The 27676-nt window shown below is 51.8% G+C and overlaps 1 protein-coding gene across 1 annotated transcript in view; it reads right to left on the reverse strand.

Annotated features, from left to right (window-relative positions):
- Positions 1-27676, reverse strand: part of LOC140392551 (tumor necrosis factor receptor superfamily member 5-like) — a 161833-nt gene that overhangs the window by 105731 nt on the left and 28426 nt on the right. The gene's annotated exons all lie outside the window — the stretch shown is intronic.

Below are 27676 nucleotides of genomic sequence, written 5' to 3' on the forward strand. Positions count from 1 at the left end.
GCTCGTTTATCGGGAACTTGCCAGTTGATGTCATCCAGAAGACAACTGAATGCATAAAAGTAACCTTCCAATCGGAAAACCATGAAGGCATGATTTGCATTGAACAAACAGTTGACCCTAATTCACAGTGTGTGCCACTGCTTGCTGTATGCATTTCATTATACAGTGTGTGGAAAGTGGCCTCTAGGGCCACCTGCTGAGGCAGCACAAAGAGGGAAGGTTATGGATTTGAATCCCACTTTAGCACTTGAGCACAAAAATCTATCCTGACACTCAGTGTAATACTGAGGGAGTGCTGCACTGTCAGAGCTATTGCCTCTTGCAAGAGACATTAGACTGATGCTCCGTCTGCACTCTGAGGTGAAGGGGTTCACTCAAATATCTTGGCCAATATCTGTCTCCCAATCAAATCACAAAAAACATTTCCTTGGTCATTATCACATTGCTGTTTGTGGAACCTTGCTGTGTGAAAATTGGCTGCCATTTTTCCTCACATCACCGTAGTAACTACACTTGAACAGTATTTCACCAGCTGTAAAGTGCTTTGAGGTGCCTGTGGTCATGAAAGGTGCTATATAAATGCAAGCCTTTTAGTGCTTCTGACAAATGATTTAATGGCCAAACGGAATAGGTGGGCCGAGGAATGGAAAATAATTCTGAAATAGAAAGAGGGTTTAATGCATGTGGTCAGACATTGCAGATAGCTATAAATTGTGTAGGTGCATTTGAACTTAAATATAACGTGTACTTTTTGGGGGACTTGCCAATAGCCAATCAACTCCCACACTTTGTGAAGACAAAGGAATTTTGTGAATCGTTAGACATTAACCAATTACATTGTTTTAAAGGTACTTTTGTGAACTTTATGAAACAGTTTTTAAGGTATCAGAACTGCTTTAAGTATTCAATTATATTCAAAAATAAAAATGTTGTAAATGCTGGAATCTGACATACAACAGAATGATTGAAAACAAATTCTAGTTGTCCATGCTGTTTGGTAGCTCAGCAACAGCAGAGCCCATGGACATTGGGAGTATGTCAAGTGCCTGTGCAGATTTAGGGATTTATGGAGGTTCCCACAGTCCACCATCACACAACGTCACATCACTGCCTGGGTGAAGTCACAGGTCACTACAAAGATCAGGCCACACCAAGGCCAGATTCGTTGGAGCTTTCCTTCGCCCAAGATGTTATCATCAGCCTTAGTTTCCATCACAAATATACAAGGTCAGAGCACAGGAGGGAGATATAGAACCTAGTGGCGTGGTGTACCTACAGCAATCTCTCCCTCAACGTCAGCAAAACTAAGGAGCTGGTCATTGACTTCAGAAAGCAAAGTGTCGTACACACCCCTGTCTGCATCAATGGTGCCCAGGTGGCTGACAGTTTCAAATTCCTAGGTGTGCCCATCAAAACAATCTGTCCTGGTCCACCCACATTGACGCTATGACCAAGAAAGTACAACAGCGCCGATACTTCCTCAGGAAACTAAAGGAAATTCAGCATGTCCACATTGACTCTTATCAATTTTTACAGACGCACCATAGAAAGCACTCTATCTGGCTGCATCGCAGCCTGGCATGGCAACTGCTCGGCCCAAGACCATAAGAAACTACAGAGAGTCATGAACACAGCTTAGTCCATCATGCAAAACCGCCTCCCATCCATTGACTCCATCTACACGTCCCGCTGCCTTGGGAAAGCGGGCAGCATAATCAAAGACCCCTCTGATGCACGATCAATTACACAAAGATGAGAGTTGAATGTAATCGAGGCTTTATTACACTAAGATGTGTGGCCTCCGACAGCAGCTGGCGAAATGCCTGCTGTAAGGGGAGCACACATATTTATACTCCGCCTGCTGGGCGGAGCCAGCAGGCAGGGAACTACCCCCGTACCTGTAGTACAGGGGCCTTACCACAAATCACCTAATATATACATCAGTGGTGACTACCACATTCACCCCCTGTTAAAATTGAGTCCGGCGGGGTGGAGGAGAATTATACAGAAGGATGATGTTTTGAGAGTTCCGATCAAGTTACAGGTTCAGCCGGTCCGGAGCCTTGATCTGCCGTTGGGAGCGCCGCAGTGGTGGCGGCGATTCTGGTGCCGGTCTGGTCCTCGGTGACTTCGGGTGCGTGCCAAAATCCTCTTCATCCTTGGGCGTGGGCAGGGGGAGGACGGATTGTCCCGGGGTGGGGGTTGCGGCTGGGTGCGCCGGGGGAGGGGAGGGTGGCGCCAGGCCGGAGGGGTGTGTGTGTGTGCGGAACCAGCTGGTGCCAGGTCCCTGAGGGAGAATGTCTTGGCGGCCGTCGGGGTACACTACGTAGGCGTACTGCGGGTTCACGTGGAGTAGCTGCATCCTCTCAACCAACGGGTCCGCCTTGTGGAGTCGTAGGTGCTTACGGAGGAGTACGGGTCCTGGAGCTGCGAACCAAGTCGGGAGCGACACCCCGGAGGTGGACTTCCTGGGGAAGGCAAAGAGACGTTCATGGGGTGTGTCATTAGTCGCAGTGCATAGGAGCGACCGAATAGAGTGCAGTCCGTCGGGGAGGACCTCCTGCCAGCAGGAGGCCGGGAGATTTCTGGACCGTAGGGCCAGCTGGACAGCCCTCCAGACCGTCCCATTCTCCCTCTCCACCTGCCCGTTTCCCCTGGGGTTATAGCCGGTCTCCAGCTCAAGGCGATATCCTTGTTGAGCAGGAGCTGATGCAGCTCATCGCTCATGAATGAGGATCCCCTGTCACTGTGGATGTAGGCGGGGAAGCCGAACAGAGCAAAGATGGTGTTGAGGGTATCGATGACGGTGGCAGACGTCATGTCGGGGCATGGGATGGCGAAGGGGAATCTGGAGTACGCATCGACCACACTGAGGAAGTACGTGTTACGGTCGGTGGAGGGGAGGGGCCCTTTGAAGTCCACGCTGAGGCTTTCAAAGAGGCGGGAGGCCTTCACCAGGCGCACGCGGTCTGGCTGGTAGAAGTGCGGTTTACACTTCGTACGGACCTGGCAGTCACTGGTGATTGCCCTCACTTCCTCGACAGAGTAGGGCAGATTGCGTGCCTTACTGAAGTGGTACAAACGTGTGACTCCCGGGTGACAAAGGTTGTCGTGCAGAATCCGGAGTCGGTCCACCTGTGCGCTGGCACATGTACCTCGGGATAGGGCATCGGGGGGCTCGTTGAGCTTACCGGGGCGATACAAAATCTCGTAGTTGTAGGTGGAGAGCTCGATGCTCCACCTCAAGATTTTATCGTTTTTGATCTTGCCCCGCTGTGTGTTATTGAACATGAAGCTTACCGACCGTTGGTCAGTGAGGAGAGTGAATCTCCTGCCGGCCAGGTAATGTCTCCAATGCCGCACAGCTTCAACGATGGCTTGGGCCTCTTTTTCGACGGACGAGTGCCGAATTTCGGAGGCATGACAGGTTCCTGAAAAGATTGCCACGGGCCTGCCTTCCTGGTTGAGGGTGGCGGCTAGAGTGACGTCTGATGCGTCGCTCTCGACTTGAAATGGTAACGTCTCGTCGACCGCGTGCATCGCGGCCTTGGCGATGCCAGCCTTAATATAGTTGAAGGCCTGGTGAGGCTCGGCCGTTAGGGGAAAAAGAGTGGATTGGATGAGTGGGCGGCCTTGTCTGCATAATTTGGGACCCACTGGGCGTAGTAAGAAAAGAAGCCCAGGCAACGTTTGAGGGCCTTGGGGCAGTGGGGGAGGGGGAGTTCCATGAGGGGGCACATGCGGTTGGGATCGGGCCCCAGGACTCCGTTCTGGACCACATAACCGAGGATGGCTAAGCGGTTTGTGCTGAACACGCACTTCTCCTTGTTATAAGTTAGGTTGAGGAGAGTGGCGGTGTGGAGAAATTTGGCAAGGTTGGCGTCATGGTCCTGCTGGTCGTGGCCGCAGATGGTGACATTGTCTAGGTACGGGAAAGTGGCCCGCAACCTGTACCGGTCAACTATTCGGTCCTTTTCCCGTTGGAAAATCGAGACCCCGTTGGTGACGCCAAAGGGAACCCTAACAAAGTGGTAGAGGTGACGATCTGCCTCGAAGGCAGTGTATGGGCGGTCCACCTTATGGATGGGGAGCTGGTGGTAGGCGGATTTTAGGTCCACAGTTGAGAAGACCCAGTACTGTGCAATCTGATTGACCATATCAGATATGGGTGGGAGGGGGTACGCGTCGAGCTGCGTGAACCTATTGATGGTCTGGCTGTAGTCCACGACCATTCTGTGTTTCTCCCCAGTTTTCACAACTACCACTTGGGCTCTCCAGGGGCTGTTGCTGGCCTCGATGATGCCTTCCCGAAGCAGCCGCTGGACTTCGGACCTGATGAAGGTCCTGTTCTGGGTGCTGTACTGTCTGCTCCTGGTGGCGACGGGTTTGCAATCTGGGGTTAAGTTTGCAAATAGGGAAGGTGGGTCGACATTTAAGGTCGCGAGGCCGCACCCAGTAAGGGGTGGTAGGGGCCCGCCGAATTTCAGTGTTAGGCTCTGGAGGTTGCACTGGGAGTCCAGGCCGAGTATAGCAAGGCAGCGCAGAGGCTGGGGAGAACATAGAGGTGGAAGCCGCTAAACTCCATGTAATGGACAGTGAGAGTGGCTATGCAGTACCCCCGGATCGCCACGGAGTGAGACCCGGAGGCCAGGGGGATTCTCTGGTTGGCGGGGTGTACTGCGAGGGAGCAGCGCCTTATCGTATTGGGATGGATGAAGCTCTCGGTGCTCCCGGAGTCCAGCAGGCAGGAGGTCTCGTGCCCATTGATTTTCACGTTTGCAGAGACAGTGGCTAGGTTGTGTGGGCGAGACTGGTCAATCGTGACCGAGGCGAGACGTGGCTGGTTGTCGATGGTGGCAGAAGTTGGGGTGCCTGGGGGGCATGGGTCCTGGTACGATGGTGGCTTAATGATCCTGGGGAGGACAAGATGGCGGCGCCCACGAGCAGCACGTGGTGGGGGTCGAACAAGATGGCGGCGCCCACTGGCCGCACGTGGACCGAGGAGGGGACCCAACTGGCCGAATGTGGGGTGGGGGTCGGAACAATAGCGGCGACTGAGCGGGCCTGGCACACCGCAGCAATGTGTCCCTTCTTGCCGCAGGCCTTGCAAAGGGCGCTCTGGGCCGGGCAGCGTTGTCGGGGTGTTTTGGCTGCCCACAGTAGTAACATTTGGGGCCCCCGGGGTTGGTTGGCTGGCGCGCGGCACAGGCGTGGGGTTGGCTGAGTGGGATCCCCGATGGGGCGGCCGTCTGCGGGGTCCATAAGACCATAAGACATAGGAGCGGAAGTAAGGCCATTCGGCCCATCGAGTCCACTCCACCATTCAATCATGGCTGATTTCAACTCCATTTACCCGCTCTCTCTCCATAGCCCTTAATTCCTCGAGAAATCAAGAATTTATCAACTTCTGTCTTAAAGACACTCAACCTCCCGGCCTCCACCGCCCTCTGTGGCAATGAATTCCACAGACCCACCACTCTCTGGCTGAAGAAATTTCTCCTCATCTCTGTTCTAAAGTGATTCCCTTTTATTCTAAGGCTGTGTCCCCGGGTCCTAGTCTCCCCTGCTAATGGAAACAACTTCCCTACGTTCACCCTATCTAAGCCATTCATTATCTTGTAAGTTTCTATTAGATCTCCCCTCAACCTCCTAAACTCCAATGAATATAATCCCAGGATCCTCAGACGTTCATCGTATGTTAGGCCTACCATTCCTGGGATCATCCGTGTGAATCTCCGCTGGACCCGCTCCAGTGCCAGTATGTCCTTCGTGAGGTGTGGGGCCCACAATTGCTCACAGTATTCTAAATGGGGCCTAACTAATGCTTTAGAAAGCTTCAGAAGTACATCCCTGCTTTTATATTCCAAGCCTCTTGAGATGAATGACAACATTGCATTTGCTTTCTTAATTACGGACTCAACCTGCAAGTTTACCTTTAGAGAATCCTGGACTAGGACTCCCAAGTCCCTTTGCACTTCAGCATTATGAATTTTGTCACCGTTTAGAAAATAGTCCATGCCTCTATTCTTTTTTCCAAAGTGCAAGACCTCGCACTTGCCCACGTTGAATTTCATCAGCCATTTCTTGGACCACTCTTCTAAACTGTCTAAATCTTTTGCAGCCTCCCCACCTTCTCCATGCTACCTGCCCCTCCACCTATCTTTGTATCATCGGCAAACTTAGCCAGAATACCCCCAGTCCCGTCATCTAGATCGTTAATATATAAAGAGAACAGCTGTGGCCCCAACACTGAACCCTGCGGGACGCCACTCGTCACCGGTTGCCATTCCGAAAAAGAACCTTTTATCCCACCTCTCTGCCTTCTGCCTGACAGCCAATCGTCAATCCATGTTAGTACCTTGCCTCGAATACCATGGGCCCTTATTTTACTCAGCAGTCTCCCGTGAGGCACCTTATCAAAGGCCTTTTGGAAGTCAAGATAGATAACATCCATTGGCTCTCCTTGGTCTAACCTATTTGTTATCTCTTCAAAGAACTCTAACAGGTTTGTCAGGCACGACCTCCCCTTACTAAATCCATGCTGACTTGTCCTAATCCGACCCTGCACTTCCAAGAATTTAGAAATCTCATCCTTAACGATGGATTCTAGAATCTTGCCAACAACCGAGGTTAGGCTAATTGGCCTATAATTTTCCATCTTTTTTCTTGTTCCCTTGAACAGGGGGGTTACAACAGCGATTTTCCAATCCTCTGGGACTTTCCCTGACTCCAGTGACTTTTGAAAGATCATAACTAACGCCTCCACTATTTCTTCAGCTATCTCCTTTAGAACTCTAGGATGTAGCCCATCTAGGCCCGGTGACCTCTTAGTTTCTCTAGCACTTTCTCCTTTGTGATGGCTACCATATTCAACTCTGCCCCCTGACTCTCCTGAATTGTTGGGATATTACTCATGTCTTCTACTGTGAAGACTGACGCAAAGTACTTATTTAGTTCCTCAGCTATTTCCTTGTCTCCCATCACTAGATTACCAGCGTCATTTTGGAGCGGCCGAATGTCAACTTTTGCCTCCCGTTTGTTTTTAATGTATTTAAAGAAACTTTTACTATCATGCCTAATGTTACTGGCTAGCCTACCTTCATAATTGATCCTCTCTTTCCTTATTGATGCATAGGAGGGGTGGGCCGCGCGGCCGGGGGTGTAGGCCTGGATGTTGCCAAGGCGACCGTCAGCGAGAGCGCTAGCTTTTTGGTTGCCGCGGGGTCGAGCATGGCCCCTTCTAAAAGGCGCTGGTAGATGTAATCTGATCCTATCCCCGTAAGAAAAGCGTCTCTCATGAGCAAGTTCGAGTGTTCCGTGGCCGTGACGGCCTGACAGTCACAGTCTCTGACTCGGGGAATTAGAGCACGCCAGAAATCTTCCACTGACTCACCAGGGAGTTGACTTACGAGTGGAGAGGATGTGTCTGGCGTAAAGCGTGTTAGTCCGCTGAGCGTAGTTTTCTTTCAGTAGCGCCATGGCGTCATCGTAGGTCAGCGCGTCCTGGATAAGTGGAAAGACGTTGGAGCTCAGCCGCATGTAGAGGATCTGAATCTTCTGAGCTTCCGGAATTGGGTCTGGTGCAGACCTGATGTAAGCTTCGAAACAGGCTAGCCAATGTTCAAAATCCTTTTTGGCGTTGCCTGATTGCGGATCCAGCTGCAGGCGATCCGGCTTGATGCGGAGGTCCATCTTCTGAAAACTTTAGTGTAATAAATTGATGCACAATCAATTACACAAAGACGAGAGTTGAATGAAATCGAGGCTTTTTACTCTAAGATGTGTGGCTTCCAACAGCAGCTGGCGAAATGGTTGCTGTACGGGGAGCACACATATTTATACTCTGCCTACTGGGCGGAGCCAGCAGGCAGGGAACTACCCTCGTACCTGTAGTACAGGGCCTTACCACAAATCATCTAATATATACATCAGTGGTGACTACCACACCCTCCCACCCGGGTTTTTCCTCTCTTCCAACCTCTTCCATCGGGCAGCAGATGTAAAAGTCTAAGAACACGCACTAACAGATTCAAAAACAGCTTCTTCCCCGCTGTTACCAGACTCCTGAATGACCCTCTTACGGAATGAACTGAACTCTTTACACATCTTCTCCACTGAGTAGTACTACACTCTGTATGCTTCACCCGATGCCTGTGTCTATGTATTTACATTGTGTATTTATGTGTGTCCTATGTTTTTTCATGTATGGAACGATCTGTCTGGACTGCTCGCAGAAACAATACTTTTCACTGTACCTCGGAACACGGGACAATAAACCCAAATCCAATCCAAAGGCTTCCGGATTTGGCAGTATGCTTGCCTGAGTTCCCCACATTGAGGAACCAAGTAATGCACGACTCAAACAATCACAATGCAGCCTGCCAGTATGTTCCCCCACAAATCTTTGACCATGTTGTGGGAGCCTCGCAGCCTGGGAATAGCAGGAACTGGCATAAATAAATAAAGTTTCAGAGTGAAGCTAGCCCAATATCACCCAGCAAACTGCTCCAACAAGCAAAAGATGCACGGTCTCAGAAATCAATAACGTGACACTCGAGAATATCGAGAACTAGAGGGCACAGATTCAAAATAATTTATCAAAAGGAGTAAACGTGATGTGAGGAAAAGTATTTTTACCCAGAGGGTGGCTGGGGTTTGGAACAAACTTCCTGAGAGGGTGGTGGAGGCAGGTTCGATCAAGGTATTCAAAAGGCAATTGGATTGCTATCTGAAAAGAAGAAATGTGCAAGGTTACAATAAGACCGGGGAGTGGGACGAGGTAGAATGCTCTTTCAGAGAGCCACTGTAGGCTCGATGGTCCGAATGGCCTCCTTTCTACAATATAAGATTTGGTGAATTTGCAAGGTTCCAGAGCCACCTGCTGAGACAGCACAGGGAATGGATGGGTCACTTCCCCTTGGAGGCCATACAGCTCATTTTCTCACGTCCTCCAGCTACTGGTCAACCACTTAAAAGGAACTTCTTTAAAACGTGCAGCACACATAATACACTGATGAACAGTAAAGGAGCCAAATTAAAATAAACTGAATATTAAAATGATATTAAGATAAATAACATTTGGTTTAAATAGTACTGCGTCTGAAATTTATAGTTGCACCTGTGGAGAACCATTTCTCTCATTGTAGAGTTCCTCAAAAATCCCACCCTTGTTGTATGTTAGAGGAACTTGTGAAATGGTTTCTTTGTAAGATTTAAATAGCTGTGAACTGTTTTCCCAATGCACCCAGCTGTATGGTGAGCTTAGCAAAGTATATTTTCGGTTATAAAAACATGCTGCAATACTCAGCAGGTCTGGCAGCATTTGGGGAAAGAGACCTGAAACATTGGACGGGAATTTCCGCACGCCCCCACGGCGTCTTTTGCGGAGGTGGCCCGTCATTGGCCGATGGCGGGATCTTCTGATGTCACCACGGTTTTCCATTGTGCGGACACCCCTCCCCCACTAGAAAACCCACAGCAGGGGTTCGCCATCAGTGAGATCGGAAGTTCCTGCCGACGGGAACCAGGCGGAAACTTCTGGCGATTCCCTCGGTTTCTCTCACAGATGTTGCCAGTCTTGCTGAGTGCCGTGCGTTCCCACATGAGAGGGTCAGGGGTCTGGCTCCTAAACGTGCAGGGGATCCTCTCGTGTGACCTCTTGCTTTCTCTCTTCACCCCTACTGCCTTCCCAACCACAGATACCCCAAGAATGACTTGGAAATTATCCAGTTTAGACTGAGTTTTAATCCAACGTGTCCTACAGAATTTGCGTTTCAGTTACTTTTGTGGACCAGGAGGAATGGAAATCAATAGCTGTTTCTGTGGAAACTGTTTGGTATATTCAGGGAAGTCCATCACTGCAACATGAATGTTCGGGAAAGTTCATACTTTATCTTATATGACGTGCAGTGTTAATAGATTAGGAAAGATACCAGGATACTCAAGTGGACCATAAACATCAGCATAGACAGGGTGGGCTAAATGGCCTGTTTCTGTGCTGTAGATCCTATGCAATTCAGTCCTATGTTGGAACTGCTTTAACCATATTAAACGCGTGTGGTAGCCTGTGTAGAGGTATTACGGTACCTAGTAATGCTGGAACACCATTGGTAGATATTGTATGTTTCCCATTGGTCAAGCTGTATGATAGCTCCGCCCTGCAAGGCGGGGTATAAGAGCCCGTGCTGCCCCAGCAGGCTTCTTTCTGTACTTGAGCTGCTGGGGAAATCATCTAGCTTATTGAAGCCTTCAGTTGGACTATAACCTCCCTTTAGTAGTCTTCCCCAGGAAGTCTTCCTCTGGGACCTCGCTCCCGACCTGGCTGGCAGCTCCCGGACCCACCCTGCTCCGAAAACACGTGCGGGCGCACAAGTCGGACCCGTTGGTCGAGAGGCTCCATCTTCTCCACGCTAACCCCCAGTACGCCTATGTGGTGTACCCCGACGGCCGACAAGATACGGTCTCCCTATGAGACCTGGTGCCCGCCGAACCCCACGCACACCCCAGCCACCGGTCCCATCCTCCCTCCCACCGGTGCACCTTACAGCCGCCCCCTTCCCAGGAGGATCGGTTCTTCCGCGGGCCCCATCTAGGCCCCCCCGCCCACCGACGCACCCCGCAGACATTCCCTTCCCAGGTCAATCGGCTTCCCCACCAGCGCCGTCTAGGGGTGTTGAAGCTGCCACAGAGATCGAGGCCACGCTCCCGGAGTCACAGAAGCCTGAGCCTCCACCGGCGTCACCACTGAAGTTTCGACGATCACAGAGGACGACCAGGGCCCCCGATCGACTGATTACTTCATTTTAAAGTGTATATAGTTAATTGTGAAATTGTAAATAGTTACGACAATAAGACAAAACGCTATACGTTGGTATTACGGTACCTCCATAACTCTAACTTCTACCATGTTACCATGTTGTAATACCAAGCCACCACCCCCTCCGGACTCTTTTTTTAACAGGGGGTGAATGTGGTAGTCTGTGTAGAGGTATTACTGTACCTAGTAATGCTGGAACACCATTGGTAGATATTGTATGTTTCCTATTGGTCAAGCTGTATGGTAGCTCCGCCCCGCAAGGTGGGGTATAAGAGCCCGTGCTGCCCCAGCAGCCTTCTTTCTGTACCTGAGCTGCTGGGGGAAACATCTAGCTTATTAAAGCCTTCAGTTGGACTACAACCTCGCTTTAGTGGTCATTGATCGTGCATCAACGTGTCTGATTTTGGATATTTCTAAATGTGCTTTACAGACCAGCTTGTCCAGCGTTCACCAATGAACGGTCTCGTGTTTTAATCGGGAATTTGTTTATCTTCCTTCTGTCAGGCTTCAAACCGGAAAGTACCTAAAGTCAACAATGACAACAATGTTCTTTAAAGCAATAGCCTCCATTCTCTGTGTTTGATCACTTGATAGAATTTGGCAAATTAACACTAACAGAGATCTCTGTGGTCACAAACAGCAAAATTCCAAACCTGAATAACCAGTTACAAATCCTTTATTCTACATCGCCTCTCCCTCCCTCCCACAGGATAGACTCCTTACTGAGCAGCCAATGTATTCATTTAAAAAGAGCAAAGTGACACTGTTGCTTCATCAGATAGAAACTGATGGGTGGTTTGGAAAGATTGAAACTAGTTTATAAAGTTAGTGGGCGGGATTCTTCCATTCGGCGGCAGAGTGTCCACGCCATTGGAAACTCCGTCGCGTTTCACGACGGCGTGAACGGGCCGCTGGGAGTACCGATTCTGGCCCCTACAGGGGGCCAGCAAGGTGCTGGAGCGGTTCAGGCTGCTCCAGCCTCCCATCCCGGCGCAAACTGTGCACCTCGGGATCCACGCATGGGCAATGGCGCCGGAGCAAACCCACGCATGCGCGGTGGCCTCCCTCAACGCGCCGGCCCCGAACATGGTGCGGGAGTTCAGGGGCCGGCGCGCAGGCAAATAGGCCCAGGGAGCGAGAGGCAGGCCCGCCGATCGGTGTGCCTCAATCGCGGGCCAGACCCCATCGGAGGCCCACCGCGGGGACGGAGCCCCCCTACCACCCCCCCCCACCCCCCCCGGACAGGCCACCCCCCGACCCTGCGCGCAGAGTTCCCGCCGGCTGCGACCAGGTGCGGCCGGCGCCGGCGGACTCTGCCTTTTTGGAGCAGCGGATCAGCCCATCCGGGCCGGAGGATCGGCGGCCCGGCTGCGTACAGCGGCCCCCGACCGGTGCCACGCCGGCAATGGCGCCGATTCTCCACTTTGCGGAGAATCGCACGCCGGCGTTGGGGCGGCGTGGCCCGGTCACGGGGATTCTCCGGCCTGGCCCCGGGCTGGGAGAATCCCGCCCTGTCTTTCCAGTTTTGGAAGTTTTACTGGAATTGATATCAATATTGTTTATTGGACAATTGGCTCTATTCAGAGATCACATGATGGGGATTTCCAGCATTCTATTAACAGTAACGAAAGAGAAAGTAAATACGTGGACGAAAGTCTTTTTAAATGAAGTAGATAGTTCTTATTTTCTTCTAACTGAGTACATTTTAAAAAATAAATTTAAAGTACAATTCTTTTGTTTTCAATTAAGGGCAATTTGGTCAACAGGTGATTAAGAAGGCAAATAGAGTTCTGTCTATTCTCCAATTCTTGGCGTCTCCTGGCCAATCCTGGAAAGTTGGCACTGTTCCCACTGTTTACCCATCCAAAAGTTACCAACTTGGCACTCTGGTTGCTGTCGGGTGTCAAAGCTATTTAACGAAAATGAAGAAGATGTATTTGGCTCATTCCGCATCTGAAAATCTTTCCCTGCGGTAAATGTCTGGGACCATGGGCGTCATTCTCCGACCCCCCGCCGGGTCGGAGAATGGCCGTTGGCCGCCGTGAATCCCGCCCCCGGCCCCGCCGAAGTCTCCGGTACCGGAGATTGGGCGGGGGCGGGAATCGGGCCACGCCGGTTGGCGGGACCCCCCGCTGGATTCTCCGGCCCGGATGGGCCGAAGTCCCGCCCAGGAATTGCCTGTCCCGCCGACGTAAATCAAACCTGGTATTTACCGGCGGGACCAGGTGGCGTGGGCGGGCTCCGGGGTCCTGGGGGGGGCGGGGGGCGATCTGACCCCGGGGGGTGCCCCCACGGTGGCCTGGCCCGCGATCGGAGCCCACCGATCCGCGGGCGGGCCTGTGCCGTGGGGGCACTCTTTCCCTTCTGCCTCCGCTATGGCCTCCACCATGGCGGAGGCGGAAGAGACTCTCCCCACTGCGCATGCGCGGGAAACTGACAGCGGCCGCTGACGCTCCCGCGCATGCGCCGCATTTCCGCGCCAGCTGGCGGGGCAACAAACGCCATTTCCGCCAGCTGGCGGGGCGGAAATCCCTCCGGCGTCGGCCTAGCCCCTCAATGTTGGGGCTCGGCCCCCAAAGATACGGAGCATTCCGCACCTTTGGGCCGGCGCGATGCCCGTCTGATTGGCGCCGTCTTTGGCGCCAGTCGGCGGACATCCCGCCGTTGGGGGAGAATTTCGCCCCATATTCCTGTGAAATCCAGGCCTATTCTTGGGTGTTTGAGTCCTGCAGGAGCAGAGAATGGCTAGGGAACTAATCTGCAGCCTCCTGACAACTTCAAGACTTTTATCTCAGTTGTGATGGTGGCTGTGAAACACCTTCACCAAATATGGGCAGGACAGGTGCTTCTTTTTAAAAATATATTTTGAGTACCCAAATCCTTTTTTTCCAATTAAGGGGCAATTTAGCGTGGCCAATCCACCTACCCTGCACATCTTTGAGTTGTGGGGGTGAGACCCACGCAGACACGGGGAGAATGTGAAAACTCCACAAGGACAGAGACCCAGGGCTGGGAATTGAACCTGAGATCCTGGAGCTGTGAAGCAACTGTACTAACCACTGGCTTTTGCACCATGGCCTTTGAAACCCTCCCTGGCTCACAGGGCAGATGCACTAGAAACCCACCCATAAGAGAGACCCCCATCAGAGATCCCCCATTACAGAACCCTACCAAAGATCCCCCATATGAGACCCCTGCTAGTGATCCCCACCAGAGACCCCCATTACAGAGACCCCTACCAGTGACTCCAATAAGAGAGAACCCCCGCCAGAGACCCCCATTAGAGGGCCCCCCCAGAGACCCCCCACTAGAAACCTCCCATAAGGGAAACCCCCACCAGAGACCTCCATTACAGATACCCCTACCAGTGACCCCAATAAGAGAGAACCCCACGAGGTGGCATGGTGGCACAGTGGTTAGCACTTCTGCCTCACGGCCCGAGGGCCCCCATTCGATCCTGGTCCAGGTTACTGTCCATGTGGAGTTTGCACATTTCCCCATATCGGCGCGGGTCTCACCCTCACAACCCAAAGATGTGCAGGGTAGGTAGATTGGCCACGCTAAATTGCCCCTTAATTGGAAAAAAAAATTGAGCAATTTTATTTTATTTAAAGAACGAGAGAATCCGCACCAGAGATCCCCCATAAGAGAGCCCCCAACAGAGATCCCCCCACAAGACCCCCACATCCAAAGAGGTTGTGCTTTCTGCAGAGAAAAGAGGAAGTGAGAGCACTTAACTGCCTTTGATATGGTCCAAGAGTTGTCAATCATAGCTAGATGTTTAAAAACATTATGGTTAGTTTCATAGCTGAGTACTTGAGATACATTCAAACATGAAGGGAAATGAATTTAAGCAGTCCAGAAAGCTGGCTGTATGCAGGCTGTCAATCCAATAGTTTCCAGGCAGGATATCTGTAATGGGAGGGGGGCGGGGGGGAGGGGGGGGGGGGGGGCCTGGTGGGGATCTCTCTTTGGGGTGTCTCTGGTGGAGGCTTCTCTTATGTGGGGTCTCTGGCATGGGTCTCTCTTATGGTGGGTCTCTGGAGGGAGGTTGTCTTATGGGAGTGTCTCTGGTGGAGGGGGGGGGTCAGGTCACCCTTATCTGTGGGGGGCAGGGTGGTGACCCAGCAAATCCCGTGGTGGTGGGAGGCAGAATCGTGTTGCAGTGGGGGAGGGGGCCCTACCTCATTACCGGGCTGCCCACTCAAAATGGCGGCCTGATAGCGGGATGTGTGATGCAATCCCCGCCATGCATAACGTTGTCTGGCAAGAGGTAGTGAATTGCCTCTGGACACCCACTCTGAGTGTGAGTGTAAATCTGAGGCGATTCATCTCCCAAACGGGATTTGTGTGACTGTGCTGTGCATAAATTAGCTGCTCTGTTGGCGTCCAGTGACTCTCATTGTGAATAACGTCATTATGAAACTTTTGGATGTCCTAACAACATGCCAGGTGCTATTAAAGCTAACTTCTTTCTTTCAGCTGATTAGGGGCTGTTTAGCACAGGGGTAAATCGCTGAATTTGCAAGCAGACCAAGGCAGGCCAGCAGCACGGTTCAATTCCCGTAACAGCCTCCCCGAACAGGCGCCGGAATGTGGCGACTAGGGGCTTTTCACAGTAACTTCATTTGAAGCCTACTTGTGACAATAAGCGATTTTCATTTCATTTCATTTCTGAATAACCCTGAATGTACATAACCATCACAATGAGGTCTCAGAAGATCAGCAGCTGGATCTGGATCAGAAAGAAAAACTCAGGGGTGGCGCAGTGGTTAGCACTGTTGCCTCACGGTGCCGAGGACCTGGGTTCAACCCGGCCCCGGGTCACTGTCCGTGTGGAGTTTGCACATTCTCCCCGTGTCTGTGTGGGTCTGACCCCCACAACCCAAAGATGTGCAGGGTGGGTGGATTGGCCAAGCTAAATTGCCCTTTAATTTGAAAAGAAATGAACTGGGTACTTTAAATTTTTTTTAAAAGAAAGAAAATCTTGGCTACCCATTGTAAACAGGAAATTCAGAAGAGATTAAAATTCCAAAGAAAATGTGACCCAGTTGGAAAGTACAAATAACTTGGATTGACGCAGCAGTGCAAACACTATGCCACCGTGCTGCCCTCCCAGTTCCACTTTTGACTCAGGCCTATCTTTGAACGGGATGCTTTGATAATCCAGACCATAGTGTAGGGAGGGATCTCAATTCAGGCTCTGCAGCTATGTGGCCTCCTATCACTCTGCCTGAGTAAATAATTAGGACACACAAGTAGGTTCTGTTACAATTGATCTGACTGTGTGATTCTTTGAATCCTCCTCTATCCGGCTCTTACATCCAGTTAACAGCAGGTAGCCAATCCTGTTTGTTTATTTGTTGTAAACACAGTTGTTTGATCCTCATTGGTTTATCATGACCACCCACCCCATCATGCACCAGGTCCTGCACATCGATGGTCTTTGCCATTTGCACAGAATTTCTCCACTGTAGAATATTATTATTTCTTAAATGGTTCAAAAACTTCCATTTATATATAGACCAAAGCAAATTATTGCGGATGCTGCAATCGGAAACAAAAACAGAAAGTACTGGACAATCTCAGCAGGTCTGACAGCATCTGTGAAGAGAGACGGTAGCTAATGTTTCGAGTCTGGCTGACTCTTTGTCAAAGCTGATAAAGAAATTTTGACAAGGAGCTATCCAGACTCAAGACATTAGCTCCCTTCTCTCTCCACAGATGCCGTCAGACCTGCTGTGATTGTCCAGAATTTTCTGGTTTTGTTACATTTATACAGCATCTTTAACACAATGAAATGTCCAAGGCACTTCACAAGAGCGTGATCAGTCAAATATTTGACACCAAGAGACATTAGAACAGGTAAGTTTTCATGAAGGTCTTAAATCATTTCAGAGCTTTATCCTTCACATCTTTATCTGTATAATTATCCCACATGTTTTACAAAGTGTGCATGAAGGATTTTTAGGATTTCCTGTAAACCCCTGTCCGAGGATGAAAGAGGGGAGGTAAAGGTTGCAGATATATTTGGAGAGCTGTTGAAGAGGGACGATGAATCATGTCCATATGTTTCGGGATATCCGAGGTAAAGGGGATTTTGGATGGGATTTGCAGACGTAATGTCAAAGATTTTGGGGGTAGTGGTAGCCCCGAGTCCGGAGGTGGTGGTATTTGGAGTGTCAGAGGATCTGGGAGTACAGGTGGGGAGAGAGTCTGACGTGTTGGCCTTTGTCTCCCTGATAGCCCGGAGACGGATTCTGATTTGCCGGCGGGTCGTGGAGCTGCCGAGGGCAGGGTTAGGGGTGAGCAATTTGGCAGAGTTTTTGCATTTGGAAAACATCAAGTTCACCATTCAAGGCGTGGCAGTGCCATGGTGGCAGTGGGGAGAATGGGGCGTGTTGGAGAGGTGTGTGGGGTTGCTGCAGGTGGCTTTTAGATTTCCTTGATATGAAGATATTTGAAAATGCCTTCAATAAAATGTTTTCAAAAATAATAATTTCCTGATATCTCTCCTAAAGTATCTATTTCTATCAGAATGATGGAAATACTTTATTTTAATCGCACTGAACGAAGATGGGAGGATAATTCACATCATTGTCATTGTCCAAATTGGCTGAGTGATTTGTGAGCAGGTTGCAATGTTCAGACAAAGCACACTGCTGAATCCTGATTTCATGAACAGACAATGGTCACACTCTAGTGTTCACAGAACAGAAGAACACACATGACTAACACTAAGGAATGCTCAGCATTGATACCACCCAGTTCAGAGAGGCTATGTGTCCGGGCCGGTGAGTGGCCGATGCAGGAAACTATTTCCGCGGTCCAGGTCCGCGGGCTAAGTCCGCCATGGAACACGGCGCGCCGCTGAAGGTTGGAGGCTCCACGACAGCTCCTGCTAGCCCCCTGCAGGGCTGTGAATCTGGGGCCTTCTGACGCCAGTTTTCCTGGCGTAAAAGACCCGGTTTTCACGACGGCGTGGGGACTTATTCCCAAAAATGGAGAATCCAGCCCGAGGTGTTCAGCTCCTTCCCGGATGCTTTTCCTCCACTTCAGGTGACCTTGGGCTTGGGATTCCTGGCTATCAATGGGGATTTTGCACTTTTACAAGCAGACCTTGACAGTGTTCTTGAAATGTTTCCTCTGCCCTCATGGGGTCCGTGTTGAAGCATCGAGTAGAGATCTAGTTCCGGGAATCTTATGTCGGGCATGCGGATGATGTAGCCCACCAGGTGGAATTGATCCATCGTGATCAATGCTTCGATGCTGGAGATGTTGGCCTGAGCGAGAACACTGACGTTGGTGCGTCTATCCTACCAATGGATTTGCAGCATCTTGCGGAGGCAGCACTGATGGTATTTCTCCAGGGTTTTGAGGTGCTTGCTGTACATAGTCCACATCTCTGAGACGTGTAGGAGGGCAGGAATCACTACTGCTCCATGGACCATGAGCTTAGTCCCCAGTCTGAAATCCTGGTCTTGAAACACTCCCTTCCAAAGGCGACTGAAGGATTTGCTGGCGCACCATGCAGAGTTCAGTCAGTGCCAATGTCTGCCCTGTTGATAATTGTCCTTGGATCCACCGCAGATCCAAATCACATTCGGACTGAGATCAAGCATGGTGCTGTCATCGCCCCGATGCTCTTCTCGATCTTCCTTGGTGCAATGCTCCATCTCACCCTCAGCCTGCTCCCCGCTGGAGTGGAGCAAAACTACCGAACAAACAGGAATCTGTTCAACCTCCACTGCCTACAGCTCAGATCCAAGGTCGTCCTTCCTCTGTCATTATAATAATAGTAATCTTTGTTGTGACAAGTAGACTTACATCAACATTGCAATGAAGTTACTGTAAAAAGCCCCTAGACGCCACATTCCGCTGCCTGGTCGGGTACACAGAAGGAGAATTCAGAATGCCCAAGTCACCTAACAAGCACATCTTTCGGGACTTGTGGGGGGAAACCGGAGCACCCGGAGGAAACCCACGCAGACACTGGGAGAACGTGCAGACTCTGCACGGACAGTGACCCAAGCCGGGAATTGAACCTGGGACCCTGGCGCTGTGAAGCAACAGTGCTAACCACTTTGCTACCGTGCCACCCATTCAACTACAGCAGGCATTTTCAAAGTCGGGGTCGGGACCCGCAGGTGGGTCGTGGGCGGGTATCGGGAGGGTCGTGGAGCCATCCGTCACAGCGCTCCCGATTGCACAAGTCCGCGCACAACAGCCGGCTTTTAACAATGCTGGCCGCGAGGGCCGATGAGCGGGCACACATGCACAGCGCGGTCGCATTTTGTTTATATGGTCGCGGCCTTTTTGAAGGCCGCTCACAGCCAGCCTTGTTAAAAGCCGGCTGCTGCGCGCGAATTTGCGCAACTGGGAGCGCGGCGGCGGATGGAGAGGCTTAAAGGAAGTAAGAGAGAGAGAAAGAGAGAGTTAAAGAGGCAGAGTGGTTTAAGGAAGATTTTCCAGAGTTTAGGGCAATAGCAACCGACAGTACAGCCGCCAATTGTGGAGCAAAGGAAATAATGCTCACAAGGCCAGAATTGGGAATACAGCGAAAGAACGTTAAAAGCCAGCTGCTGCAGCTGTTGCCCGCAAATTTGCGCAATTAGAGACTCAGAATTTTTTTTTTTTTAAATGCTCTGTAATCTTCCTGCCTGAAGGGAGGCAGAGAGCAGGGCCCCCCCCCCCCCCCCCGTCCCGTCCCCCCCCCGTCCCGTCCCCCCCCCCTCCGGGGTCGCGAAGGTTGGCCGGCATGGGTCGCGAAGGTCGGCCGGTATGGGTCCCGAAATTTGGCCGGTTGGTAATAATGGGTCCCCGGGAACAAATGTTGAAAATCACTGAACTACATATGCAGATGATGCTGTGTCTGCACACACTCGGAGGTCATGGTCCACAGCATCATCAACCCCTTCACCGGGGCCTATCAGAGCATAGGCCTTACACTAACAATCCATAAGATAAAGGTTCTCCACTAACCTGCCCCACCACACACCACTACCCTCCGGTTATCAAAATCCACGACAAGGCCTTGCATAATGTGGACCACTTTCCATCTGTGTGATTATAGTGCAAGTGAGTGCCCTGGATACAACCATCCAGTACAGGAAATGTGACTGTCAATTCTTGTTAGAGAGGTTGCCAAATTCAGAGAATTCAAGGAAAATGACTGTGCTGTAGATTTCTTTAAATTAGTTCAATGTGTAAAAGTTCAATGCGAATGATATGAACTGGAATTCACAGAATGACAAACTGGGAAAGTAATAGCCTCATTTAAGTGACTGTCAGTAACCGACACAATGGTTATTCTGAGAAAATCTGGAGAGTTCTAAGAAAAATTACACATTTCATTTTAAAAGAAAAAAAGACTAACATTTATGCATGACCGCACAATGTCCCAAATTGCCATGCAGTCAATTAAGTACTTTTTGAATTGTTGTAGGAAACGGTAATCAATTTGTGCACAGCAAGCTCCCACAAACAGCGACGTGATAATGACCAGAGCAGCTGTTTGTGTAATGTCAACTGGGAGAATTGGGGGTAAACTCAGGTGAGAATCTTTTACCCCCTCCTGAGTGGACAGACAGCCTCGGTTCAACATCTGAACGACACACCTTTGACCTTGAAGGACTCCCTCAGTATTGTACTGGAGGATAAGGTTTAACTGATGTTCCTGGTATTTGAACCCACACCTTCGAACTCTGGGGCAATTTGGTTTGTGATTTGGGGTCAGTTGATGAGAGTGTGAGTTTATAGGGCAGAGGGAACGATTCAGTGGCCTCGTTGCGCTTGAGCGAGAGCGCAATGAGGCCGGTGAATAGCGGGAGAGGCCAAAATCGAGAACCTTGGCAGGCGATATACCATTTGCAATGCAACCGGCCCGCTCCCATAGACCAAATCGGGATCCCGCCTTAACATGGCAAGAAACCAATAATCACCACTTACACCCTATTTCCATACAATTAACGGGGGTCACGCTATATCCAACAGCCTTCCGTGATCCAGCCGCCTCCCCAAAAGTGGTCACGCTGGCGCCGATTAATACTCCTTTTGAAAAATGTGAACCTGGCGGAAGGGCTGCTACGGGGATCCTAGGAGGTGAGTAGCCATCTTCACTCGCAGGCAATGAGCCCAAGGACACTGGGCTTGCTGCCCCTGTGCTCGGAGGGAGGTGGGGGGGCAACCGGGGGGGAGGGGGTTCAGCCTCAGGTGGGATGGGCCACCATGGGGTGGGTTAGGAGCTGCGGGGGGCTCTGCTAGGGGTGGGGAAACCATGCCAATCCTTGTATCGTGTGTACCCATTACAGGGGCAAGCCTAGTCCCTGCCTGTTTGTTCAACGACTACCCATAACTGCCCCTGACAGCGGAGGCTCCTGGCTGTGCGCTCTTGCTGAAGGCTATTCCTCATCGGGAATTGGCAATCGAGGTTAAGTGAGCAGTTCACAGGTCCCAAGTGGTTCCCCGTGGGTGGGTGTGCCATGTAACATGTGGGGCTTATTGCCTAGCATCCCAATCAGACCGTGACATCTGGATACATGGACACTGTGCTTTAACACTGCGGGAGGCAACACCACAGACGCAGCCCAATACCCAGGGGATGGGCCCCAGCCCCGGGTACATGTCCGCGGCTGGGGTATGGCAACCTTCTGTTCGATTATCTGAAGTGCAGGGTGTGGGTCCAGTGAGCAGGGACCCCTCTTCGGAAGGCATGCATGCGCAGGTGGGGGGGGGTACTGGTGTGTGGACCCGACCCCATGTCTGGGGTAATGGGGCACGGGATTGGTGGTCGACCCGCATCGCAGAACAATGGGCCAGAGGCATCATACAGGTTGCAGTGAGAGTTTTAAAATTTGTTGCGGACGCCACTGCCCCACTCTCCCAATTGTGCCCCTCACTCTCCCCACCCTCCCTCCCCCTCCACCCTCCCCAATGCACATTCCCCTCCTCACCCCCTGCCTAACCCCCTCCACACCCAGTGCAGTCTCAGAGATCCTCGATGTGCATTCCTTGCTCTACTGCTGCGTCTAGGTGTATCCCCAGGATACGCATCAGAAGCCAGCTCCCATGGCTTACCATGTCCCGTGGCCTTCCTTGCCCCTGGCAGGCGTCCTCCTGGGGCTGTGGGACCGGAGGGCCCAGGCGTACGTGTAGGCGGCACGTGCGCTGTTGTGCAGCCCTGTTCTGGGTGCTGGCTGCGAGACATGGCCTCACCAGAGGGGTGGAACTCAGGAGAGCTGGTAGCCGTTGTCGCCACTCCTAGGATGGGTCAGGGTTGGGACTCAGCGCACCCTCCTCGCCGGGTGCCCAATGGGCCCTTGGGGTTCACCTCGGGATGGAGGGGCACCTGGATTGAGCCCGGCCTGTCCCTGCGTCATCTAGCCCTGCCAGCCCTGGCGGCTCCCCAATGTCTGCACCATGGTGTCAATGACCTCGGCAATGCTCCTCAGCGACTGGATCATGCTCTGCAGTTTCTCAGCCATTCTCATCTGAGAGCGGGACATAGAATCATAGAAATTACAGTGCAAAAGGAGGCCATTTGGCCCATTGAATGAGCACCATACCCAAGCCCATACCTCCACCCTATCCCCCCATATCCACCCCATCCCCGTAACCCTACCAAACCCAATCTTTTTGGACACTAAGGGCAATTTAGCATGGCCAATCCACCCAACCGGCACATCTTTGAACTTTGGGAGGAAACCGGAGCACCCGGAGGAACCCACGCACACACGGGGAGGATGTGCAGACTCCGCACAGACAGTGGCCCAAGCCGGGAATCGAACCTGGGAGCCTGGCGCTGTGATGCAACTGTGCTAACCACTGTGTTACCGTGCTGACATGTCCCGCAGCGCCTCATCAAGGTCCACCTGGTACTGGGTCACGTCCTCCAATTAGTCAGACATTCTGCTGAGGCCCTCAGCTATGGCCATCACCGACTGTGCCACGCACTGGACACCTCCACTCATGCTGTCGACATCATGCACCAGGCGGTCCCCACCCCAGCAGTGTTGGCCTTGGTATCACACATTAGCCGCATCATCTGTTGCACCCATAGCCTCGAGGACTCCTCCAATCGGCTATGGACCTGCTGGAGTGTCACTGATATCCCCGTCTGAATCTCACAGCCGCAGCCTAGCGTCTCCATCAGCTCCGGGTAACCCTGGTCCAGAGGCTCAGCATCTCCCAGCTGGGTCCAGGGATCAGGCAGACCTCCCACTGCTGTCTCGCCCGGGCATTCCTGCCTCCACCTGATGTGCATCGGCAACTGTGTGGTGCTCACCAGAATGTGCCCCAGAAGCCTAACCACTAACGAGGTGCGTGTCTCTGCGTTGGTGGAGGGTGGGGATGGCAGCTGTGACGCATCTATGGTGGCATCCTCGGAGCTCTCCTCCAAGGTGTTTCCATGGGAGGCGGGGTAGGAGGGGGAACCACCCCGGATTGGTCACGCCATCAGCTGGAGGTGCTGTGGGAGAATGAACATATGGCCAGTGGGAGAGATGGGTCAGTCTGTATGACATTAACAACTCACATGTGACAGGTCGTCCGGGTGGGGCCCGGTGGATCCTCACCTCCATGGCGTGCGCCGACCCCAGTGTTGGTGACCGCTCTGCTCTTGGCCACCCCCATAACTTCCAGGGGCCGTTCCTCGAATGCGGTGAGGATTCCGGCACCCGCCGCCACTCTGGGCCCTCTCTTGTTGGTTGTGTAAAACCTCTCCGTACGCATGGTTCACCGTGGGAGAAGGAAGGGTTCAGGGGGGGGGGGGGGTTTGGTTCGTGTGGGGGGTGGGAAGGTTTCGGGGTGGGAGGTGTTTGGTGCCAGCTCACACGTGCGGCCCAGTGTAGGTGGTTGACCTTCTTGTGGCACTGGAGGCCTGTCCTCCTCGTCACGCTGCCTGAGCTGACACCCGCTGCCATCTCATCCCAGGCGGCACTGGCTGCCCTGTGGCTGACTCTCCAGGACCCTCGGGGGGGACAGGACATCCCTCCTGCCTCGACAGCCTCTGGGAGCCTCAAAGAACAAAGAACAAAGAACAAAGAAATGTACAGCACAGGAACAGGCCCTTCGGCCCTCCAAGCCCGTGCCGACCATACTGCCCGACTAAACTACAATCTTCTACACTTCCTGGGTCCGTATCCTTCTATTCCCATCCTATTCATATATTTGTCAAGATGCCCCTTAAATGTCCCTATCGTCCCTGCTTCCACTACCTCCTCCGGTAGTGAGTTCCAGGCACCCACTACCCTCTGCGTAAAAAACTTGCCTCGTACATCTACTCTAAACTTTGCCCCTCTCACCTTAAACCTATGCCCCCTAGTAATTGACCCCTCTACCCTGGGGAAAAGCCTCTGACTATCCACTCTGTCTATGCCACTCATAATTTTGTATACCTCTATCAGGTCGCCCCTCAACCTCCTTCGTTCCAGTGAGAACAAACCGAGTTAATTCAATCGCTCCTCATAGCTTATGCCCTCCATACCAGGCAACATTCTGGTAAATCTCTTCTGCACCCTCTCTAAAGCCTCCACATCCTTCTGGTAGTGTGGCGACCAGAATTGAACACTATACTCCAAGTGTGGCCTAACTAAGGTTCTATACAGCTGCAACATGACTTGCCAATTCTTATACTCAATGCCCCGGCCAATGAAGGCAAGCATGCCGTATGCCTTCTTGACTACCTTCTCCACCTGTGTTGCCCCTTTCAATGACCTGTGGACCTGTACTCCTAGATCTCTTTGACTTTCAATACTCTTGAGGGTTCTACCATTCACTGTATATTCCCTACCTGCATTAGCCCTTCCAAAATGCATTACCTCACATTTGTCCGGATTAAACTCCATCTGCCATCTCTCCGCCCAAGTCTCCAGACAATCTAAATCCTGCTGTATCCTCAGACAGTCCTCTTCGCTATCCGCAATTCCACCAACCTTTGTGTCGTCTGCAAACTTACTAATCAGACCAGTTACATTTTCCTCCAAATCATTTATATATACTACAAGGAGCAAAGGTCCCAGCACTGATCCCTGTGGAACACCACTGGTCACAGCCCTCCAATTAGAAAAGCATCCCTCCATTGCTACCCTCTGCCTTCTATGGCCTAGCCAGTTCTGTATCCACCTTGCCAGTTCACCCCTGATCCCGTGTGACTTCACCTTTTGTACTAGTCTACCATGAGGGACCTTGTCAAAGGCCTTACTGAAGTCCATATAGACAACATCCACTGCCCTACCTGCATCAATCATCTTAGTGACCTCCTCGAAAAACTCTATCAAGTTAGTGAGACACGACCTCCCCTTCACAAAACCGTGCTGCCTCTCACTAATACGTCCATTTGCTTCCAAATGGGAGTAGATCCTGTCTCGAAGAATTCTCTCCAGTAATTTCCCTACCACTGAAGTAAGGCTCACCGGCCTCCCCAGGTCTGCATCCCCGAATCGCGGGGCTGGTCATCTCGGCGCCGTGGCTGCGAGCCGAGTGGGGTTGGCTGTGAAAGAGCAGTTTATGTGCTGCTCTCCCTTGTTAGCGAGGGACTGGCGAGCGCGGTGCCGCTAAAGCGGCTGGCGAGCCTTCGTTTGCGGCGTGAAGCTTGTGGGGCTACCTTAGGTGGACCAATTAACATTGTATTGCGGTGCTGTTATCGCCAGGCCGAGCGCGGGGAAGCTCACGGCCGTTCCCGCTCACGCCCACTCCCGCTCGCGCCCACTCCCGCTCGTGCCCACTCCCGCTCGCGCCCACTCCCGCTCGCGCCCACTCCCGCTCGCGCCCACTCCCGCTCGCGCCCACACTTCAAAACTTTTTGGAAGTATCGTGCCCCGAATTTAATTCAAAACCATGATTGGTTAGAAACTGTTGCTGAATGTAATAAATTTTTCTCCAAATAAATACAGGCAGCATAATGCTGAGGCAGCTCTTGTCTCAATTTTATTTTCCTGACAACTCTGCTTTCACAGACAATACTAGACAATTAGATCTTCCCATCCATGTTTCTAACCCTCGCGGGTTATTTGCGAGTCTCCTGGAATTGAATCCTAGGAAAAACTGCTACATCCCGGGGGAACATTCATTCTCATTTGCAGGGGCTGCAGCTGCTGTGCAGACTAACGCAGCCGGAGAGAGAGCACATGGGTGCTCTTGTCCAATACGTTATCACTGGATTCAGGTAGTGTCTGTCTGAGTGTTGACTCTCATTACCCTGAAACTGAGCTCCGGAAGTCAGGGATTCAATTACATTTGTCTTTGGATTTATTTATTGTTTTTAATTTGAAATGTTTGAAAACAAAGTCCTAACATAGATTAGAATTGATCTATGATGGCTTCTGGTGACGGCGGGCGGGGTGCACCGCACACTGGAGGGCTCCCGCTCGGGAATAGGAATTTTGGAGTTTTAATGCCTGGTCCCAGGGGCAACAGAGGCTGAAAAGGCTGTAAGAAGGCGCAGGGAGGAGAGATGTCCAAGTTTGGGAAAAAAATGGCCGTGAAAAAGGGGGTTAACGGAAGTCCGCCGGCGAGTGGAACAGTCAGCGCAGGAACTGTAAGGAAAGCGGAGGCTGGAGCACCAGGGGAGGACGCATCGCTCACAGCGGAAGAAATGACCACGGTGACGGCTGTGGAAGTTGAAAAACAGTTCACAAAGCACATGGAAGCGATGAAGAAGGAGATGGGGGCGGTATGGAAAGTGCTGGTGGAGGAGGCGATTGCCCTGGTGAGGGTAGCGGTATCGAGCGCAGCGGCGGAGGTGCAGGAGCAAGGTGAGACACTGAAGGAAATGGAAGAGGCATTATCGCAGCACAGTGATCAACTCACCTCGATGGGGAAGGAGTTGCGGAGGGTGATAGAGACCAACAAAGGTCTGCGAGCCAAAATGAAAGACCTGGAAAACAGATCCAGGTGGCAGAATCTGAGGATTGTGGGTCTGCCCGAAGGGGTGGAAGGCCCGAGGCCGACGGAGTATTTTGCCAAGATGGTGGCAAAGCTATTGGGGGAGGGGGACTATCCCTCCCGATATGAACTGGATCGGGCTCATCGGTCATGGAGGCCTATAGCACAGGCGAGTGAGCCACCAAGAATAGTGACTCTGTTTCCGTAGGTACAGTGTGTAGGAGAAAATCCTGTGCTGGGCAAAGCAGAAGCGGGTGGTGCAGTGGGCTGGAGCTGGTATACGCATATACCAGGACTTTACGGTGGAGCTGGCGAGGAGGCGGGTTGCCTTCAGCCAGGTGAAGAAGGCACTGTACATCAGCAAGGTGCAGTGCGGCATAGTACATCCGGCTAAGTTGAGGGTGACCTACAAATCCAAGGGCTTTTATTTTGGAACGGCGGAAGCAGCGGAGGAGTTTGCGAAGGCATAAGGACTGTGGCAGAATTGAGAAATGGTCGTGTACCGATGAAGCCTCATGTAACTTTATTTTTTCACTGCGTGTTGGTGTATGTACTAAATGAGTCGACGCTGTATATATTTGGACAAGGGAGAAGTTGGGACTTTCATTTGCAATGATGGTTCTTTGGGGCTTGGGTGTGTATGCTGGGATTGTGTGCTAAAGGGGATTTCTTGGTTTTCCTGACACTGGGCCAGGGGGAAGGAAACCCGGGCGAGGGCCTCCACGCCGGCTGGTTTAAGCCGGCCAGTGAACGGGAGCGAAGTGGGGGGAGGGGCTGCGGCCATCGGAGCCTGGTAGAACAGGTTCCGGTGAGTCTAGCCAGGTCGAAAAGTTGAGGGAAGGAACCAAGGTTGGGGGGAGGAGTCTGGGAGGGGTGTGGGGGGGGGGTGACTACAATTCATGGGTGTCATTCACAGTACTCTTTCGGGGATTGGATGGCGTTGAATATTAGGGGGGTGTTGGGGGGTGGACTGTATCT

Source organism: Scyliorhinus torazame, chromosome 16, assembly GCF_047496885.1.
Source record: "Scyliorhinus torazame isolate Kashiwa2021f chromosome 16, sScyTor2.1, whole genome shotgun sequence".
NCBI classification, from domain to species: Eukaryota; Metazoa; Chordata; class Chondrichthyes; order Carcharhiniformes; family Scyliorhinidae; genus Scyliorhinus; species Scyliorhinus torazame.